This window comes from Podarcis liolepis (genome assembly GCF_965112155.1).
Source record: "Podarcis liolepis genome assembly, chromosome: 12".
In the NCBI taxonomy this organism is placed as follows: Eukaryota; Metazoa; Chordata; class Lepidosauria; order Squamata; family Lacertidae; genus Podarcis; species Podarcis liolepis.
The window spans coordinates 40,775,188-40,796,810 of NC_139563.1; the positions used below are offsets into that span (position 1 = coordinate 40,775,188).

A 21,623-nucleotide genomic window follows, 5' to 3' on the forward strand; every position below is an offset into this window, starting at 1 on the left:
TATAATAATTTGAAAGCTAATAAAAATGGAGCCTGCCCATAGCTGTTATTCTTTTCACCTGCCCAATGATAAGCTGCCATTGTTGGAGATTTGTGTGGTTCCCATGGAAAGGATTCTGGCCTGCAATTATTCTTTCAGCCCATGCATGATTTTGACAATTACGGGGTTTGGATACTTGTCAAACTACTGTGACTTTACGGATTTAACCACTTGGTAAGAATTCAGCTTCAGCGTAAGGGATAAAGAAATGGTCATCAAGCAAGTTAAGAGGGCTATATTTGATCTTGTCAAAAATGTTCAGTTCCTTTCCCATCTTCTGTACTGTTCACAGGACAATCAAATAAAGCTGGTAGTGGTAGTTTTACCTACTGTCAATTCATCAGCTGTAGCTATAGGCCACAGGGCTGTTAAAAATAAATAAATGAATCAAGACACAGTTCCAACAGCGTTGCTCAACCACTCAGTATTATTAGAATAACTTTATCATTTTTAATATTATTAAAATAGTGTCATTGAATATGTGCAAGGTCTAGTGGTTCAGAGGTATACCTGTGGTTGTACAGGTTCAATTAGGGTGTCCTGCAGTCAATAGCAGCTCAAGCTGCACTGTGCAAGGAATTGTTTAGAAAGCGGATCCAGACCAGGGACAAGGGTTAATATGAGGAGTGTTAAAACCTTACTTGCTGCTGCTTCACACCTGATCTTGCTGGGCGTTGATGGAAGCTGACGTTTACCCTCTGACTCTCTGCAATGTTGGTGCTGCAGAGCAATGGAAATCAAGTCAATAGCTTGGCTTACTGGACATTGCCCTGGTGGTACAGTGAACTTGGGGAGGGAGGCCTGCTACTACAGTTTCTTATTCAAAAATCCCAGCACCTTACAAAATGTTATATATTTGTTACTTTGGATGTTGACAATCCTGGGATATTCTCTATATGAGGTCTCAGAGATACACTGCAGAATGTTGACACATGCTTAAATGAAGTTGCCAGAATTCACTAGTGTGTGTAGTGTTCAAGAAGTAGAGAGATATCTTTCTTATTCTGACAATTGCTCCATTCATGTGGGATTGTCACCATTTTGGGGACATTGACTGTAATATGTGCACAGCATATCCACAGTACACCTTAAACATCATCTTTCAGTTTACTTCCTCAAACCGCAGAAACTGCAGGCCAATGAAACAGGCATAGATATGTTGTTCTCTCTTTGCTCTAAACTTTAAATGTGCTGGTTAATAACTTGTTCTCTCGTCCACTCTACCCCATATTTCATTTTTTATGCACACTTCAAAGACCATTTTGCTTGCTTCTCAGCAAGAGCGCAATTTTCTTTCAGCAGACTATTCTGGTTCATGGGCAGCCTAATGCTACATGCACTAGGAGGATTTTGTACAGTCCAAGTATTGACCTATGGAGAGTGCCATCTGTGTGCTTTATAATCCTTGTGCATATAACACAGATGTTAAGCAATACAAAATTCAAAAAGTGAAAAAGGAAGACAATGGAACACCTTAAGTTTCAAAGCTTGCTGGAGGGGGAACGGACGAATCATAATATGCATTTGTGGTATGACATATATTGATACCTTTTCAAAGTTGTCCTTTCAAACAGCTTTGTCACTGCAGTTTACTTGTATGATTGAGTTACTTGCTCTTTTTTCTTTCTTTTTTGAAGAAGAAGAAGAAGAGTTTGGATTTGATATCCCGCCTTTCACTCCCTTTAAGGAGTCTCAAAGCGGCTAACATTCTCCTTTCCCTTCCTCCCCCACAACAAACACTCTGTGAGGTGAGTGGGGCTGAGAGACAGAAGTGTGACTGGCCCAAGGTCACCCAGCAGCTGCATGTGGAGGAGCGGGGAATTGAACCTGGTTCACCAGATTACGAGTCCACCGCTCTTAACCACTACACCACACTGGCTCTCCCTAGCAAGAAGTGAGGGCTCACAGCCTCCAAGAATGCCTTGTCTGGCTGCTTATGGCAGGGAAGGTTAGTCCATTAGAGCAAATGGGGCACTGTCCCACCAAGCTCAGTTTGCCCTCAGCTAGCTCCTGCTGCCTGCCTTCTTTCTTATGAACAGCCTGGAGGGTGGCAAAGGCTGTTATCTTCCTCTTGTTTAGTTACAGTGCTACCTCTGGAGAACGTAGCAGAACGTGATTCAGGAGTCCCTGGTCACCAAACTGAAGCTCAGCACCAGTGTCCGTATCTACCATCTCTGTGGGTTGTGCCAGCTCAACATGCTGTTTTCCCTCTGAGCTGGAGTCAAGTTATTACTGGACATCATGGTGATGATGACATCACTATATCATGTACCTTCTTGTGTTTGTCTTCCTGCAGGTTCTCCACATTCCATCAACAGGGAAAATAGTCTATCCACATTAAAAGGGGGGATAGGTAAACAAGTACGGACCACCGGAACGAAATAAGTACTTAACCCGAGGTACCACTCTGTGTGTGTGTGTGTGTATTTTACATCTTCTTGAGTAAACATATATATAATCTGTGTAAGCAAAAGGAGTTACTTGATCAAAACATGTAACATTTCATTCCAAGGATCTGGTTTGCCAGGCTCACCACAAGAGCAGTCATATGGCATATAGGTGTACCTGGGAAATGTCAGTAGCCGGGGGGGGGGGATGTGCAATGAGCTGGTACAAATTCAATATTTATCTGAAAGCATTCTTTAAAAAAACTTTCCACCCTTTTCAGATCCCATTGAAATCTATGGCATAGTTTCCACTGACACAGGTGAAAATAAGCCAGAGCTGGAAAAGGCACCAACAAATTTTATACCAGGCCGTGTTCCAGCAAAGCACTGGAACATGCTCTCAACAATAAACATATGGCTGTGGAATGTTTCACATGGATTGTGGTACACATGTCTTGCACATTTCACAGACGCATAGGCCAAATACCCAGCAGGGGTAGGGAAGATACTGGCTACGTTATGATTTAGAAATTTGGCGCTACTGGCTCCTAGTAACATTCAGAGTCGTAGGTGTATTGAGACAAAACATTATATACACACACACCATATTTTTCAGTGTATAACACGACCCCTATTTTGGGGGATTCCAAATAAAGAAATCCCCCATATGCACTATTCATGTGTAAGACAACCCCCAATTTTAAACTTGGAAAAAATAGGGGGGAACATAGTCTTATACATGGGAAAATACAGTATATAGTATAATATATAATATAAAGTTATGTGTGTTCCTCTTCCAATACAATCTCCCAAACATTCCACACAATGTTATCAGAGGAACATATAAGATGATACTTTGCATAATTTCTGCACCTCATTGCAGCTAAAGGTAACTTTAGGAAAAGAATGTAAATACGTCACACTGCTGCTCATGCCAGTTTTACTTCATTTCCTAAAGGTGATCCCATAGTCGTAAGAAATTAAAGAACTCTCCATGGAAATCTACACAGCAAACATGGGTGCCTCAAGTGTTTCTCCAGTGCCAGAGAGCAATGACATCAGTACTTGGGTATAAACATATCTAGTGGAAGATACTTGACTGGAATGCCCTGCATTACCCTTGAATGAAACAGTACCTTTACATAAAATATGAAGATATGTATTCCTCAGGGGAAAGCTGGTGTTCAAATATTTCACAAGACATTCTCTAGATTTACCATGTAATTGGCTGTATTTCTACAGTATTCTAATTTGATTTGTATTTCACCAACCACCTTTTATGTAGAAACCCATATATTGGATGGCAAACTATAGAGGGGATCGATAAGAGCTGGAGCGCATCCTCTCTCAATGGAATAAGAAAGAAGCCACAGAATCAGAAAACATCTCATCTGTGAAAAGTATCTAGGTTGCAAATATGTTGAACACTGCAGTGTGCTAAAAGACTGGTGGCTGTGTGAAACCTAAATTTCATGTAATAACATAACAAGAGTCCTGAAACCAAAGGCCTGTCTATTGCAGCATCCTCTTTCTCACAGTGGTCAACCAGTTGCCCATAGGATGCCTAACAGCAGGACATGAGGACAATAGTGCTCATGATCCCCAGCGACAATATTCAGAGGCATGCTACTTCTGATACTGGAAGTAGTATCCAACCATCCATCATGATGATCAGTCATTGGTAGACTTATCCTACATGCAGAGGCGTAGCATGATTTGCTGGCGCTGGGGTGCGGAGGGTGAATGGAGCCTGCTGTGGCAGCCCAGCCCTAACCCACTGCCACTTGAGCAATGCCAGCCTCAAGCCACTTTGCAAGACTGGGACAGCGGCGTAGCAACCCCCACTGGTGCCTGGGGCAGACTGAGATTGTTGCACTTTTTTTTTTAGGAAATCAAAGTTGTTGAGCTTTTTAAAGACCCCTGTGCCACCCTAGGACACACACACCACCCTCTGGCTAAGACCACAGGACCCTTCTTGTGCTACCTTGACAGCCCCAAGCTGCTTTGTGAGGCTTGGATAATACCAGCCCCGCAAAGCAGTGCAGGGCTGGCAGTGTAGCATGAGCAGCAGCACCCCCCAAAAAATGTGTCTGGGGCCATTGCCGCGACAGCCACTCCCCTCCCTGAGGCTACTTCCCTGCCTACATGCATTTGTCCAATTCCATTTTAAAGTTACTGAAGTTTATGGTCATCACCACATATTGTGGCAAGGAATGTTATGGTTCAGTTATGTTTTTGTGATACACCTTTTTTTTGTCATTCCTGAACCTCCCAGCATCCAGCTTCATTGAATGAACCAATAGTATACTATCATGGGAAAGGCAGGAAAAGTTCTCCCTATCTACTTTTTCTACACCCCTGTGTAATTTGATACTCCTCTATCATGCTTCTGCAGAAAAACAGAATGAATTATTTGAACTGCAGAAAATTATTCACTGCCCCACTTAGGAAGTTAATAAAATAACTGTTTTTCTTTGGGCTTGTTTGTTTTTGTTTTTACTAATATGTTCCACAAATATACAACATCCATTAATGTCCACTTGCATTTATTTTTGCCAAATTTGTGTTCCTTCTTGTTCTCCTCAGTGGGGCAAGGCTTGCATGTTCTAAAGTCTTCTTCCCTCAATTAACTTAATTCTGCTTGTTAAGCACTTCAGATATTGCAAGGGATGTGAAGTGTAGGTTATGTTCAAAGCCACAATCATTACAAATACAGATCCCAGAGCCTGCGAGGTTCCTACTGCTTTTTTTTCCACAGTGAAGAAGTCTTATTCAGAATGTACCCAGTGGTTTTCTTCTACTGACAGAAGGCTCCTTGAATTAACAGAGGCTTCGTGCAGTGGAACAGCCAGGGAAATGATTGCCAACAATTCCCCCTCTAGTTGCCAATTCATGCCAACTCCAGTGCCATTCTCAAACCCTTTGAAGCAGATGTGGGCAACAGCACTTAAGACCAAGGGGAAGAGAGTGGAATGGAATGCTGGGTGAAGCTAGAGTGAGTGACAGATAGGAACTGTTGGTCAGAAATGAGAGTTGAAAAATAGGGCAGCCGAAGAGTCCGTGAGAAAGAGGGCATGAAGTGGAAGATAATGAAAGTGCACATGAAAACACATAAATTTTAGGAGTTAGAATAGGGCATTAGAACTGTGAGTACTCTGTATAAAAATGACTACTTGTTCTGGATGCTATGTTCCTTAAAACATAAACATTAATTTAATTAGCTGTCTGTATTCCGGTCTGGGATTCTAAGGTTAATATATTTCACCTGACATGTCTGGTAAGGACGTACTCAAGAATATAAAGTCAGCAGGTGGCAGCAGGTATTTTGAGGGAAGTCTGGGCTTAGCAGCTGAGCTAGTGACCATCCTCAGACAGACCTAGGGAATATCACAAGCAGTTTTATCCAATTTGTTGACTACAGTGTTTCATTAAAAGGAAGTTGAATTATTTCCTCACTTAAGCCCCAAACACTTCTAAGCACAAGGGCCATGATGCTGGGTGTTTTTTTTCAGGACACAGATAAGCTTCTTTGGTAATTTGGGAACAGGGTACTGCGCTTGCTTGCTTCAGTAATCATCAGACAGATAACCTTGTAAACAGATGCACTTAGGAATGGCCTAGTGAATTACTGACACTGGACAGCTATAACCTTCAAAGTCATGCACATCAACCACAGAGAATTATGCTCAAAGGAGAAAGAAATTGCAACCCCATCTTGTTATAGACACTTATAGCAATATATTTACATCCACCCTGCCACTGTCACATGTGATCATAACTCTATGATCTGAAGAAGAAAAAAGATTAAAAAGGCCACTGGGAAGGAAAAAAATGCAGTTGATAAAATCTGGACATGTGAAACAGACATAAAAGGAACATCAAATGTTAGAAACCAAATAGGTCCTCCTTAGTCATTAAATTAAAGTATCTGGAATATGGAGTGAAATATATTAACTCGTCCATAATACTGCAAAAATACCCCATGTTTTCAAGTAATGTGCTATTTATACTAAATGGAGTGGAGTGATCATTATACTAAGCAGAAATTCTAGCTGAGCCTCATTGCTTTATTTCTCAATGAAGCTTTGCTTAGCATACATTTCTGAAAGAGTGGAGAAGGGGGTAGAGCCTGTGTTGCTCATGGAATTTGAACGTAATGCTACATATGTACATTTACTGTAACAGTATTTGGACAGAAATTGTCAGGGGAAATGTGTGCAGCTGTGAACCGAAGAGAAAGCATTCCATGCTCTGAAAAAGATGTAGAGCAAAATAGGAGAGTGCAGGTCTGTGTAGGCTGGCTCTCTTGAATGATTACAGCACAAGGATTTACAGGCTTAGGGTCCATCTCGTCAGCCAAGCAGTTATTTGCAGTCACCAAAACTTTATTCATCTCCTTGTTCCCGATCTTCTGCTGCACCCTCCATGTGAGTTCAAGGACAATTCCGTTCCCCTTCCTGAGCTCCGACCTTCGAAGTCCTTGTTTGTTTGGTCCCACAGTTCCAATATGCTCTGGGCATTTTAACAACACAGCAGCCCAAGAATCCTATGCCACCATCTCCAGCTCCAGTAATCAACAATAAATTATGGCACATCAACTTGTACCTGCCCACTCAACAGCACATCCCAAACACATATTGTCAAAATTACTCCTAGAGTAAGGTTATGAGCTACAGCACTTGTGCAATAGCTCAGTTGGTTAGAGTGTGGTGCTGATAATACCAAGGTCTGAGGTTTGATTCCCTCAGCTGCATGTTCCTACATTTCAGGGGGTTGGACTAGATAAACCTTGTGATTCCTTCCAACTCTACGTTTCTATAATTCTATGAAATCATGACCTTAGAAAAAGCATTGTAAGGACATTAAAAAGTTATTGTACATAGGTTTCCCACATAAAGACTTGCAACTGAAATGTATGTTTTCCAACAAGCTCTACACAATCATACTAGCATTAATGATTCTGTTATTTCTATTGGCTCATTATAGTGCTCACTCCAGGAAAAGTCTTTTTATTATGGTTTTAGTACTTGCATTTTACTGATGAAAAGCTAGAAAGGATTTTCCAATGGAAACATACACTTTAATGCAATACAAATATTATTGTGTTGTGTGTAACAATGTTCTGTCAACTTCAACTGTATCATTAACTAAGGCACACTCAGTGGTTCTATGGACTCAGCTATACAGCTTCAAATAAAACATTTTGAATGTGTTTGAAAGTGAAATATACAATTCTGATACTAAATGGCGACTGAGCTATAGCAAATTCAATGCATTTTTCTTTTTTTAAATAATATTTTTATTAAATTTTAACAAGAAAAAAGGTTACAAAAAACAACAACAAAAAGACATAACAACAAGCAATAAAGACAGAAAAACACCAAAACCAAAAATTCCACATAAAAACAGGAACAAAAAAAGAAAAAAAAATACAAATAAAAATCCCTCCCTTCAATTTCTACCATTTTTAATTATTTTCCTGACTTCCTCTCACCTCCCTCTTTGTATTCCATTTAAAAATTTATTCAGCAATTTCATACCCTCTTATCTTACCCTTAATTATATGTCCTCATATAATATTACTTCATATTTTCATTTATAATCAAACCATTCTTGCAAATTCTTATTTCACCTTATTACTCAGCCACTTCATTTTTTACATTAATTTCATTAATTTTATCTTATCCTCAAATCTCTAAAAATTCTAAATATTAACCATATTTAACCTTTCTGCAAAAGCCAGTTTCTTCCTTTCCAACATCTCTTAATATTTCATTAGTATTACACTAATTCCATAAATATAGATTTATTACAAAAAGCATTTCTCATTCTAAGTTTATCCAACGTCCTTTTTCCTGGTTCCGGGTGATGTCAGTCCTTATGTCATTATATCCTCATCAGTCAGGTGTTCTAATATCTAAAGCTCTCAAGTCACTTCCAAGCCCCCTCTGCGAGTTTTCTTGTTTTTATGGTTGCATGCATCCTTGTTCCCTGTTGGATTCTTTCGCATTTTCTTCTCTTTCTCTTTGGGGAGCCGATCACCAGGGAATTCCGTACAGTAATATTCTTCATTTCCTTTTATCCAATTGTCCCATTCCCCAGTGTTGCACTCCCCAGTATTTAGTTTATAATCCAAAGAGTAATTGTTCCAAAAAAGATCTTCCACTTGTTTCACAGTCCCACCAGAGATAGGAATTTTCTTAAATCCAAAATTTAGCCAGTGTCTTCCAAATTCCATCTCCCAGTGTTGCAGCTTTTGGTCATGTAGGACTTGAATTCTCTGTGTCTTTTGAGATGCATTCACAATCTCTTCCATCTTTCTCTGCCCTTGCACTTGCTCTGTTAAACCAGTTTCCTGGATAGATTGTTGTGCAGTTTCTGTAACTGTGTTTCCCATTGGTACCTCTTTACTGACTGCAGCTGTTATATAGTCCATCTTTTGATTCACCAGAGACACTTTCTCATCCACCTGTCGCAGCCCATCATATATTTTGTCCAGGGCAGATAAAACTTCCTCTCTAATCATTTCTGTCAAGGTCAGGGAGCTGGTCCCACGGTCTAATTTTCCCAGTTACTATATTCTCTTTATAAGTTGACACAGACACGCTGGTAGACTTCCTCTAGGGGGTGTAGTTACTTTTTGGCATCCATTTTTAAAATGTATCCAACAAGGAAAAAAAAGAGAATTACTTTCGATTTTCCGATATTTTGTTTCCTTTCAATATAAAACAAACAGGCAGAAAGCAGCATTGGAATTATTTTTTTTCTTTTCCCTTTTCCATATTCAAATTGTAAGCATCACCGACAGTTTCTTTCCTGTCATTCCGTCCCCAGGTTAGGGACAATGGAGACTTATTTTCTTAACTCACTCACTGCAGGATTAGAAAGTCAAGTTTTTCCCCCCTTTCCTCCTGCTGTCTAGGGGGATTTGGTAGTAAAGATGCAGGAAATTTCAGGCTTTCAATTTATCCGGCTTTTAGCTTGTAAAATCTTTGCTTTAATCTTTATACAAAGAATGGGAAGCGGACTTCCTGTTTGCGCCTTCCCGTCTCGGGTCAAATTCAAAGGTATATTTTTAATCCAAAGTTTCAGTTGCCCTACTCACGAGTTGTTGTTTAAAATCCGAATTGTCACAGGAAAAAGGACAGCGCTCTCAGACATCAGCTGTGCAGCTTCGCTCCGCAGAAGTAGCGATTGACTCTCAGCACCGCGCCAACCCCGTCTCACTCCGGAGCGCAAACGGTGCCCGCCGAGTCCCACGGCCGCCGGCTTCTTCCGCCTGCAGTTTTCAAAAGGGTCCCCGCTTCGCTGCAGCGGTAGACTCGATTTCTGTGGAGCTATCTCCCTCTGAGTCAGAGGGAATCCGCCATTGTCGGAGGTGCCATCTCCGGAAGTCAAATTCAATGCATTTTTCAAAAAAAAAAAAAAATTCACAATGTTTTTAACCACCTTTGTGTCTTATTCATATTTCAGTTGCCTTCAGGGATTTATTATAACCAGATTGCATATCTTTAGGAGAAAATAGATAAAACTATCAAGTTTCCGTTTCAAATATCAGATGCAGGCTCCTTTGAAGAAGATGCTACACATAGGAGCAAAAAAAAAAAAAGTTCTTAAAATGTAAGTTATGGTTACATACATTTCCCAGCAGCAAAGAGCAATAAAAGAGCAAAAAAGCAAAATGCTTAAGGGTCAAGCATTGGATGATTTAATAGTTCATGAAAGGCAAACCACAAAAAGAGATGAAAAACAAGATGACAAACCACAAAGAACATAGCACTTAATTGGTTATCATAATGGAATTCACAAAATTCATCATATTCAACGTCCAGAGATATTCAACCAGGTTGATAAGCCTGTCTGTTCTGAGTTAGTTATCCAAATGTTCACAAAGGTGGTGGCTACCAGATGCACTCATAGAACAAAACCAGTCTTGTCTTTCAAATTTGGATACACAGGGAAAGAGATATTTAAACTTTCCAATGATACCTTCACATTATTATATAGATGTAAAATGAAAGAGGAGAAAACAACAATAGCCAGAAAGATACAAAGGACATGGACTGAGGCCACTTCAGCTCTTCCTTATTCAACAGAAACAGCAATGGTGTGGCAACTGAATATGGAAAATCAGCAAATTACATTTTGTATAAAATTCTCATGTGATTAAAACAAAATAGCACATTTGCCTTCATAATTTATCTGCACTCTTTTTATTTCAAATGCATAATTACATATTCATGAGTTTATAAAACTGGATTATCCAATGCCATAAACTGAACTTGCACATTATATTTTAAAAAACTGTTCTGTTTGTGCAGTTTTAGCCTCAGTAGAAAGAAATTCAAGTCTCAAGACTGGAGAATCTTGCCCATGGGTCCCTTCTGAATCTTTCCTAAGTTTCTAGTAAACTAAAGCATTGGTCCTTTGTGTTCTATATCACTGCAAACACAACTGAAGTTAGTGGGAAGTCTTCTTTTTGGGAGGTTCAACTGGCCATGCATAGGATCCCAGTGAGATATGTGTTCTTTGAAATCCATAACATAACATTTAAGCATGTGCCAATATTGTTTGCACTTCTAGCTTTTGCTTTAGAGAGAATATATCTCTAAAGGGCAGAACTGACGATATGCCTAAATTCCTTGGCTCAGTTGGTCCAAAACCAGCTAACTTCTAACATTAGTTTTAATGGGAGAATAATTTAGTTTAGCTCTTACTTGTATGCACTGCGGACACCCGAATGGATTTTCCCACTGAATTTATGCCAACATGGTGCCCGTGACTGCACATGTGTCTGCCAAGACTTTCTCTAGTACCCACAACATTTTCCTTTTTCCTTCACCCATTTCAATACACTTCTAATAGGATGTTGCTTGTAACTAACAGAGGACTAAGTTTAAACCTAATGAGGTGTTGCAGCTGGGGAGGGAAAGGCTAGCTTTTCTCTCTGCAGCTGAGAGCCTTCTACTGGCTACAGAGTGAGTGAAGGGCAGGTCAGTGTTAGAAAACTGAGATATGAAAGCCAGGAGCTAAATGGTACCTTAAACCTAGGTTATGGGAGCAACACCAGAATGTCTAGGTGTGCTTTTTTAATAACAAGAATACAAAGCTGAAAATGAATGAACTGCAGCTAAAATATTATGTTCATTTTTCACATGGTCCAGCCCTTCCCCTGCCCACCCAACTAATATTATTAAATTGGTCTCTTCTCCAGTCCTCAGAGAATAGTTGGAAGTGGGGAGGCAGAAAAAAGGTCCTCCTTTCCTTCCACTCTGCAGTTTTAATCTGAAATCTTAGGCGCAGTACTGCACCCAGAGGTCAGAAACTGCTCGCGCTAATGAAGTTCCCTGTTGCAAAGTGTGCCTAGAACAATGGGAGTTCCGAACACTGGGGCAGGTGTGGTTATAGGTGTGGCAGAGGGGGGTGTTTGTGGTGCCTATGAATTTCTCAGGTTTCCATATGTGCCCCAAGGCCTAAAGAGGTTGGAGACTCCAAAGCCATCACACACACATATCTTTAATGCTGATATTTAGTAGATGATCATGCCATATATGCCTTTTGTCTTTTTCCTTCACTACCATGAATGCCAAAAGGTAAGAGTAAAGGGACCCCTGACTGTTAGGTCTAGTCGCAAATGACTCTGGGGTTGCGGTGCTCATCTTGCTTTACTGGCCGAGGGAGCCAACGTTTGTTTTTCCGGGTCAAGTGACCAGCATGACTAAGCTGCTTCTGGCAAACCAGAGCAGTGCATGGAAACAGCATTTACCTTCCCACCGGAGCTGTACCTATTTATCTACTTGCACTTGACGTGCTTTCGAACTGCTAGGTTGGCAGGAGCAGGGACCGAGCAACAGAAGCACACCCCATCGCGGGAATTCGAACCATTGACCTTCTGATCGGCAAGCCCTAGGCTCTGTGGTTTAGACCACAGCGTCACCCGCATCCCCATGAATGCCAAACTTACAGCCAAAAACTAGCCATATTTATTCAGTCCCACTGGTTTTGCTAGGACAAATGAACAAATGAAGCTGTGGGGCTTAGGAACCCAGTTATGTGACCCCTTAGGGCCTGCAAAGCTGGCAGCCTCTCACCCTTTTTCAAACACTCTCCCTTGTGGAGTGTTCCCTCAGCCTCATCTCCTCTCCTTGGCAGTCCTCCAGGCAGCTGCTCCTGCTGCCCCTGGTCTCTGAGCTGCCCTCCCAAGAGAGGTGCCTCCTCACACCGCCCCACAGGGGCATGGGCAGAGGATTCCCCGAGCCTTAGTGGCCCAGCGGAGACTGGCCAAAGGTAAACGTGAGGCCAGCACCTTACCTTTGGAGGCAGCAGTGGCTGCAGCAGGGTTGCTGCACCAAACAGCTGTGCAAGCTTTGGGAGGCAGGGATGCAAGAGGGCATCAGAAGAGGGAGGGAAGGATAGAGGGGCAGAGGCCAGTGTTGCCCGCAGCACCCCTGAGCATCACCCACAGCACCCCAGGGTGCCATGACACACTGGTGGAAAGCCACTGCTTTAAGGATATTTCTTCTCTCGCAAAGGAGTAGGGCTTGTGAGAAGGTCAGACTGTGGGACTATAGAGTGACTAGTCTTTTTCAGAACAGGCTGCCTTTTCCCTTGTACTTGTCCAGGGTTCTGAAGGACCTGTCTTTGGCTGTTCTTGCTTTCTGACCTGTGACCTTTAAAAGCATTCAAACTCTTGCCTGTTATTCTCCCCTTACAGCTCCCTACTCCAAACCCCTGCCTCACCTGTTACCAAAGACTGGACAACATACAGGGAACTAAATAAAATCAAGGTATATCCAAATGTTGTGATGTTTTATCCTTCTGTTGCTCAGAACAACACTGTGTGTAATCCAATCCAAGTACATCTGGGAAAGTGGTTGAGTTGCCAAGATTCCAACAAATTATTATCGCAGTGTGATGAAACAAATTCAGAATGCCTAGGCAGACATTCCAAGTTTAGTTAATGGATAAGATGATTCATTGTTATAACATAGCAAGTCTGGATGGAAAGACAAAAGCCTGAGACTGTGTGCAGAATTCAAAGGTTGGAAACTTCCAGATGTGAGTATAAAATGTTACCGAGCCAGAGGTTCCCAAACATAAAAAGCAAATCATTAAAATTTTGGAGAATAAGCTCATTCCTAGAACCTTTTCAGAGAAACCATTTCACTACAAAGGTTCAAACCTGGGTATGTCTACATTATCGGCAATGCTATTACTATTTGCTTTCCAAAACTTCAGTTATTTTTTCCACCAGAATCACAGACATGGTCATTGCTAAGACACTGTAAGCAAAAGCCTTCCTCATTTAAGCAGACCTCACTGGGCGCAACAAGGCTTGTCCTGTCAGTACACAGTGTTCCTTGACTGGAGGAGTGGGAAAGGTTCCCAGCGCATTGACTCTGTATGCACTGGTGGGCATAGGGTTGGGGGAAGGGACTGTCTTCTGTTACATCCAATGGAAATCCTTCCACTTGCAGGCACTGGATCTGCACCAGAAAGATACTGTCCGGGCTATAAGAATTGTGTATAACAGACAGGCAGGTTACATGAAATGGCAAATATATATAAGGATTTTTTTTAATTCAGATTATTTTAGTTCTTTGGGTGAAGCTAAAGCTTTGCGCCTCTCTGCTGCTGTTTTAAGTTAATTTCATTATTTTTCTGCATTTTTTAATACAGTTAAACTTAGTTTTATCGCATCTGTTCTAAGTAGTCCTGAATGCCCTTTTGGGGTAAAGAGGGAGGATTAATAAATTAATGTTTACATATTGTAGGACTGAAGCAAAACAGCCCCTCATTTCTGCAATCTGTTGGTTGCTAAGGTGAGGGTAATCTCAACTACTGGGGGGAAGAGGAGGGGAGAAACTGTACTGATATTTCCCCAAGCTCCTCCATCCTGCCAGTTACTTGTAGTAACCAACACTACCCACACTCAGAATAGACCCGGTGAAAATTAACGAACATGTCTAACTTGGGTCTATTAATTTCAATGGATATACTGCAAGCATTTTAGGATCCACATGTTTTAGCAACAGAACAAAAAGGTATGCATATGATTACTTATTCTATGAAAAAGAAAGGTGAAGCTTTCAAGAATTATGGTCCAATAGGGAAAGGCAGCTCTCCAAAATCACTAGAAATTATGGCTCAGCTAAAAGAGGGAGGGGTAATTCTATCAGCATCCAAAGTTCCCTCTGCCAGGGCTTGGGGGGGGGGGTTCCCACTGTGAGAAGCATGTTCAGTCTGTTCAGGAGTCATTGCCCTGAATATGTTTTATTTGCCTTCACAATCCTGACCAATTCCATGCAGCTCCCCCTGTGTAAATCAGCTTCATTTGGTCCATATCAGCCTGTAGACAAAACTGAAAGGCTATGTCATCCCACCCAGATTGGCTGGGATAATTCTATGGAGGAAAATGAACTCCTAAGCCAAAGGGGTGAATGCTGAAATTGTGCAAAAGCAGCAGCAGCAGATCAGCAGAACAATGATAGCTAACAACAGAACAGCATTACGCTGGGAAGTTTCCATCAGGATTTTAAGAGCCCTATAAATCAAAACAGGAGCTATTCAACAATGCCCTAATAGGAATGATTCCTATGATCTAATGCAAGACATGCAGATTTGAACATACTTTGGCTCCATTAAACTGCCATCATCATGTTGACTCCAGTGCAAAGGAAATTTCCCACTGCCTGTGCAGCTGCTAATCCACCTCTTACCCTGTTTCTTGCTCCCATGTGCCTTTTCCCACCTAATAACTTTTGCATGTCACAATTTATTGTCCCAGTGCATTGCCTGTGACACGATTCCTTGCATGGTCATATCATTAACATAATACTGAACAACTTTTCCAGTAAGCATATTTCAACTTCACATACTTCATTGCACAAAACCTCCATAGTTTCCTTTGTTGCAAGAATCTTCTCTGCAAACAAAATAACACTGTGAGACCATCCAAGACTACTTATTTGATTTATACAATAATTCCCATTTTGTATTTCAGAAGAGTCTAACACAACAGTGTTGAACAACTAATACATGCACACAACGGTGTTAGAAACTCAGATGCATAAACTAATTGCCAAATAACACCTTAAACCTAGGTTACAGTCACCACAACGGAATGTCTAGGAGACATTTTTGCAATTGAATTTGTTGCTATTATTATTGTTATTATCAATCATTTCATTTCTATACTGTATTACATTTTAAGGAAAAAATCTCGAAGCAGTTTACAACACATTAAAACATCAAATAAAACAAATTCAAGCTTAAAGGAAAAGACTTCAGATTCTTCTCTAAGGGACATTTTGCTTTCCCGATATTTATTTATTTACAGTGGAACCTCGGGTTACATACGCTTCAGGTTACATACGCTTCAGGTCACAGACTCCGCTAACCCAGAAATAGTGCTTCAGGTTAAGAACTTTGCTTCAGGATGAGAACAGAAATCGTGCTCCGACGGCGCAGCGGCAGCAGGAGGCCCCATTAGCTAAAGTGGTGCTTCAGGTTAAGAACAGTTTCAGGTTAAGAATGGACCTCCAGAACGAATTAAGTACTTAACCCGAGGTACCACTGTACCTACTTAATTTAAATAGCTGCCTCGTGACAGAAGTACTCTAGATAGCTAGTGTGGTGTAGTGGTTAACGGGTCAGACTTGTACCTGGGAGATCAGGGTTCAAATCTCCACTCAGTCATGAAGCTCAATGGGTGACCTTTGACCAGTCACAGCCTCTAAACCTACCTCACAAGGTTGTTGTAGGGATTAACTGAGGAGGGGGGTGAACCATGTACTCTTTGTAGAAAAAGGTGGGATATCAATGCAATAAATAAGCTCTTCAGTTTACTTCCTTGAGAAAGCTGGAGGAGCCAGCCAGATGGAGATGTCAGTCGCCAGCCTGGCATTCAGAGATCTCCCCATGGTTGCAATTGGACCAGCAGTACTCGAAGAATGCAGCTGGCACCTGGGGAATTTTGAACACTGTACACTTACAAAATAGAGGAGAAATTGTCAAAACTATGAAACACTGATCACTTTGCTTGAAAATGCCATATGCCCCAAGATTCGAGGTGGTAAAAGTTCCCATCAGCCAAAAGCAACAGCTTTATATGAAATAAACCAGCCCTCTGTGTAATGCACACTTACAACTAGCAGGAGAAAAAGATGGGTAAATAAATATTGCTTACAACCCATTTCCAACAGTTTTTGTGACAGCATATAAATGCTTAGGTTGGATCAGCCATTCTGTTACATGCACCTGAACAGCTATATGCACCTGAACAGCTGTGCAAATGACTTCCATGGAGGAACACCAGCATTGCGGGAAAATATAGTGGTAGAGAGAATATTTAGGGCTCAGGTGACAATATGAAAGAACAAAGCAACACCGATCTAACTACCTAATTGTAGCAAAGAAAAAAAGAGAAAAAAGAACTCCGCTAAGCTCATTGAATTCCTGCTGCTTTCAGAATAAATGAAGCAAATTTACATTGGGGGATAATGCAGAAATGGGTTTACTCTGGTGTCAAAGCAAATGCAGAAATTTAGAAAGGACTCATACAATTTCCCAACTAACTGATTACTATTTCTTGTATCCTCCTTCTCTCTGCTCTGGATTCTGAGTTGTATTAGCCGCCCTTAGCATCCCTGCAAATGTCATTTCATATTTCCATTCATGCATCAATAAGCTGAAAACCCAACTCTGTTTATAGCTTTAAAATACTGCTAAATCAAGCACTACTGAATTCATTATAAGACAGATAAATACTAGTTCCCATTTTGTCACCCCTGTGGGTTTTTCTTTAACAAGGCTATTTCAAATAAAACCACAGTGCTGATAAAGGGAATCATCAGCATTCTTAACCAAAGCTAAAATTTATTTGGAGAAGTCACACTTAGAGGGTGAAGTGTTTCTTTGAAGTTGAAGATTAAATAGAGTAACTTGGCTAAGATTCTGATAATCATTTGTGCAGAGTTTTGGGTTCAGTAGATAATACAGAGGTGCTAACCTGATGCTCAAAACTTCAACATATACCTTCAATGCATCCTTCAACGTTATTATTTATTTATTTACCATATTTATTATTTTTTAATATTATTACTTGTATTTTTATTATGGCCTTCCAGCAAGGTAAAAGTGGCATTTAATCTCCAGAAAATTATGTGAGGTAATTTAGGTTCAGAAAGCAACTTTTCCAAAAACAGCCATCCTCCTGGACAGGGATGTGAATCTCAATTTCCCAAATCTAATCTGAACACTAAAGCCTACAAAAGCTATTTCTATAATTAAAAGTTACTAATCAGGAGAAAATAAATGGTCTTTAAAAGAATGTAAAGGACAAAAATGTGTAAGAAAACAAAAGTAATATGTACTTCACTGGTTTGAAAACCAATAATCATTTGGTATTGTTGTTGTTTTTAAAAAAGTATGAAACGTATTTTGATATTACTATTTGCTGCATCATGACTGCATAGTACTTTATTATTTTAGTAGGGTGCTGGAAACCACCAGCTATGGGCTGGGAAGCTATTCTGTGCATCACACCCCCCCCCCACAAGCCATCATCTGACATCAGATGGCTGACACCTGCTGAAGTTCACCTGCAGGAGTGAGGGGAGACACTTCAAAGGGCTTGTTCAACCCTATTTATTCTTACCTGCCCCACACCTGATGTCATATATGATGTCAGGTGTAAAGTAGGTGGCAGTGGCTTGTCCAAAACATCCTTGCAGACCTGGTGGGACACATTTGGTTCCCCACCCCTGATTTAACTAACAAACATTACTCATACAAAGTTAAGTTTAAACATTTCTAATACTGCATATGCATACTTTCTAGTGAGTTGCCCCCCCCCTGAACTCAGCGGGTCTTACTTCTGAATAAATGACTGGGATTGCACATCGTATCTGTAATCCTATGCACACTTACCCAAGAGAAATATCCCTTTAGCATAGTGGAATTACTTTCAAATAAGCATACATCTGTAGGATCAAGCAGAAAAATTCCAGCGCCACCTTCACTACCAATTAACCATTGATTGCTGCTTGGATGTCACTTTTGCAGGTATAGCAGATCGGAAGCCCTTTCCTGTCCACACACCATCTCTAAAGTGCAGTTGCCAAGCACCTGTTCATAGGACCCCAAATCCATCCCCCCTAGAAGGAACCATTGTTCTGCTTTTTCTCCCACCACAGAGAGAACCTCTCAAGACTGTTAAATAAAGTGTGTTATCTTATACATTATTCCATCTGGGACGTCTGGGTACAGGGCAGTATGTAAGTTCAATAAATAAATTAATAAATTCTCAAATGCAATTGTCAGTAACTGCTTTCTTGAATCTTGCAACCAGAAATAAGAATAAGAACGTTCTAATTTATGTAGTGCACTCTTTTCCTTTCAACTCATTGTCATAACCACCCCTTTTACTATGTCCTTCTGCTTAAATGACTTGATCGTAGTTTCTCAGCTGTTCTGGTTTTTTCTTGGAAGAATCCAAGCTAGCCATTGGCTGTGTGAGATGCATTTAAAGTGAAAATACACAACCTAAGACCCAACCTTCTGTTGTTGTTTTGCCTTTGGTTCCTGCATCTTTTAAGGGACAAATCTGAACGTGACATTGCAGCTGTATGTAACAAAGTCCCAATATATCTATTTTCCTTGATAAGTAATAGGAGGGTAGGAAAGAAAGGGACGCTTATCCCTTCCTTTCCTAGTTACTTATTCCTTGAAACATTCTTTCACAAATACACAAACAAAGAGAGAGTGCTGCTTTCATCCTTCAGGCCACCACAGCTATATTTGCCAGATAAATGCAGGTCTGGAACAAAAGCAGCCAGGCCAATTGCCACCTCCTGAGGTCAGTTTGCAATGGATAAGGCCCCATTGCAGCTTCATGGCACATAGTGGAGTACAGCATGTAGCTTGCTCACAGAGAGGCTAGCAAAATTCTCTGAGCCAGGGCTTGGAAACATTCTATAGGGCTATCCTCAAAAAGCAGCAAACTTTACAAGCACCAAAATTCCCCTTTGACTCAAAATAAAATCCAGGTGAGGTAAATATTTCTAACTACCCCACCCCTGCACCTGTTGTGATCCACCTTCCCTGCCAATCCACACTCCCCCATTCCCTTTTCAGAGGGAGGGTTTCCCCCACCTATTGCAGCAGCCTATGGGAGAACTACGCATCCCATGTTGATTGGTCTTTGTGCCCTGGTGTGCTGCCATCTGGGATGGAACTGCCCCTTCTCACCCTGAGCACCCCTGCTCTTGTTTCCACCATAGCAACTTGCATATCAGGAAGGAAAAGGGTAATGTATTTAGAGGGGTTTGGTTCTGTGGGGAATGGGAAAGATGGCAAATATGGGTTTGGAGAAATCATGTAAGATCTGAACTTTTTAAAAGTTGCTGAATCACTGCCAAGTTAATCTGAGGCAAGCTTGAGAGAACTTGCATGTATCTATGTGCCTGTGGTAATTTATTAATTAGTTTATTGAGTAAGATTGGCTGCAACGCTAAATACATTTACAAGGCAGTAAACTACATTAACACAATGAAACTAACTTATAAGTGAACATGTATAGGATTCTGCCAAGAGGGTGACTTGGGTTCAGTATCTGAAAGGATCCTTACTGAAATTTGCTTCGATTTGCTTCACAAGTGCAGTCATTTATGTGATCAGATGCCTATAATGCAATTATACAGGCAGAGTTACACAAGATAAGTTGTTTGTGAGAGTAGCTCTCCACATAGCTTATAGGGAGTTTAACCACACAGGCACAAACCTTCAGTTTTTGTGAGAACACAGGAATCTGCCTTTATATAAGTCAGACGACTGGTCCATCTAGCTCAGCATTGTCTACACCAGTGTTTCCCAAACTTGCACCTCCAATTATTTTTGGACTACAATTCCCATCATCCCTGACCACTAGTCCTGCTAGCTAGGGATGATGGGAGTTTTAGTCCAAAACAGCTGGAGACCCAAGTTTGGGAAACACTGATCTACACTGACTGGCAGTGGTTCTCTGGGTTTCAGGCAGGGAGTATTTCTCAGGTCTACCCATGGAAAACCTGGGATCTTCCACATGCAATGAAGAGACAAGGAATTGCCATCATTTTAGATACCACCTGCAAGAAATGCCTCTTGGTTTTGTTGTCTTCCTAAAGCTAAAAAAAATAAAACAGGAGGTTGTCAAGCTCATGACTCAACACAATACATGGCTGGTGGGCTATGTTTAGTGAAGTGAGACACAAACTGGTCTACAATTGAAGCTATAGCCAATTTTAGTTGCATTGCCACTATTTGCTGTGCCCTAGTCAGGGGCATGGTTAGTGCTAAAAATCCTAGACTTGGCTAAGGAAGGGATTCGGATGGGAGAAATCACAAGAGTTAACAAATCTTCTGTTAAATATAATTCACACCCCACAGTTGTGCTACCCACCATGCCTAAAGCCACATGGACGAAGCAAATATTTCTGATAGTTTCCAGGAACACACTAAAAGCCAACACACCAGAAGCTTGTTTGCCTGCTAGAATTTTAAAAACTTTGCAATAAAGTGGCTTTAAAAGTTTGAGATTCAGAAACCCTGATTCAAATTCTGCTAAGCTTCAAAATCCAGTGCATAGCATTGGGCAACTTTTGGTGTTTTGGGGGGCAAGGTGTTTTGACTTTGACTTTATGAAAACCATGTGGTACAAACATTAAATAAACTATGTATTCCTTAGTACAGGCATCCCCAAACTCGGCCCTCCAGCTGTTTTGGGACTACAACTCCCATCATCCCTAACTAACAAGACCAGTGGTCAGGGGTGATGGGAATTGTAGTCCCAAAACAGCTGGAGGGGCGAGTTTGGGGAGGCCTGCCTTAGTAGATATGCATAGAATTGGACTGTAAATAACTCACTTTACAGGGTTGTGAAGGCTGCAGTCTTACATGCACTTACTTGAGAGAAAGTCCTACTGAATTCAGTGGAACTTTCTTCTGAGTAAATCACAGGTGCCCTATTTGACCTCAGGGTTGTGCCACATATCTGTGTCTTAGCTTCCATATAGCTATGGAACCATGTTAGAGCATGGTGCTGTTAACACCAAGGTTGCAAGTTCAATGCCTGTATGGGATGGCTGCAGATTCCTGAATTGCAGGGGGTTGGACTAGATGATCCTGCAGGTCCCTTCCACCTCTTTGATTATGAATTGC

The 21,623-nt window shown here is 41.0% G+C and overlaps 1 protein-coding gene across 11 annotated transcripts in view; it reads right to left on the reverse strand.

Annotated features, from left to right (window-relative positions):
* ZNF385D (zinc finger protein 385D) overlaps nucleotides 1-21,623 on the reverse strand; it is a 554,298-nt gene that overhangs the window by 360,274 nt on the left and 172,401 nt on the right. Inside the window, exon 1 of one of the 11 annotated variants that reach the window (XM_083468268.1) lies at nucleotides 681-746. The exons of the other annotated variants lie outside the window; for them this stretch is intronic. The gene's annotated coding sequence lies outside the window, so the exon portion shown is untranslated. Of the gene's footprint in view, nucleotides 1-680; nucleotides 747-21,623 lie in introns of those variants that run through there. 11 annotated transcript variants of the gene reach the window in all.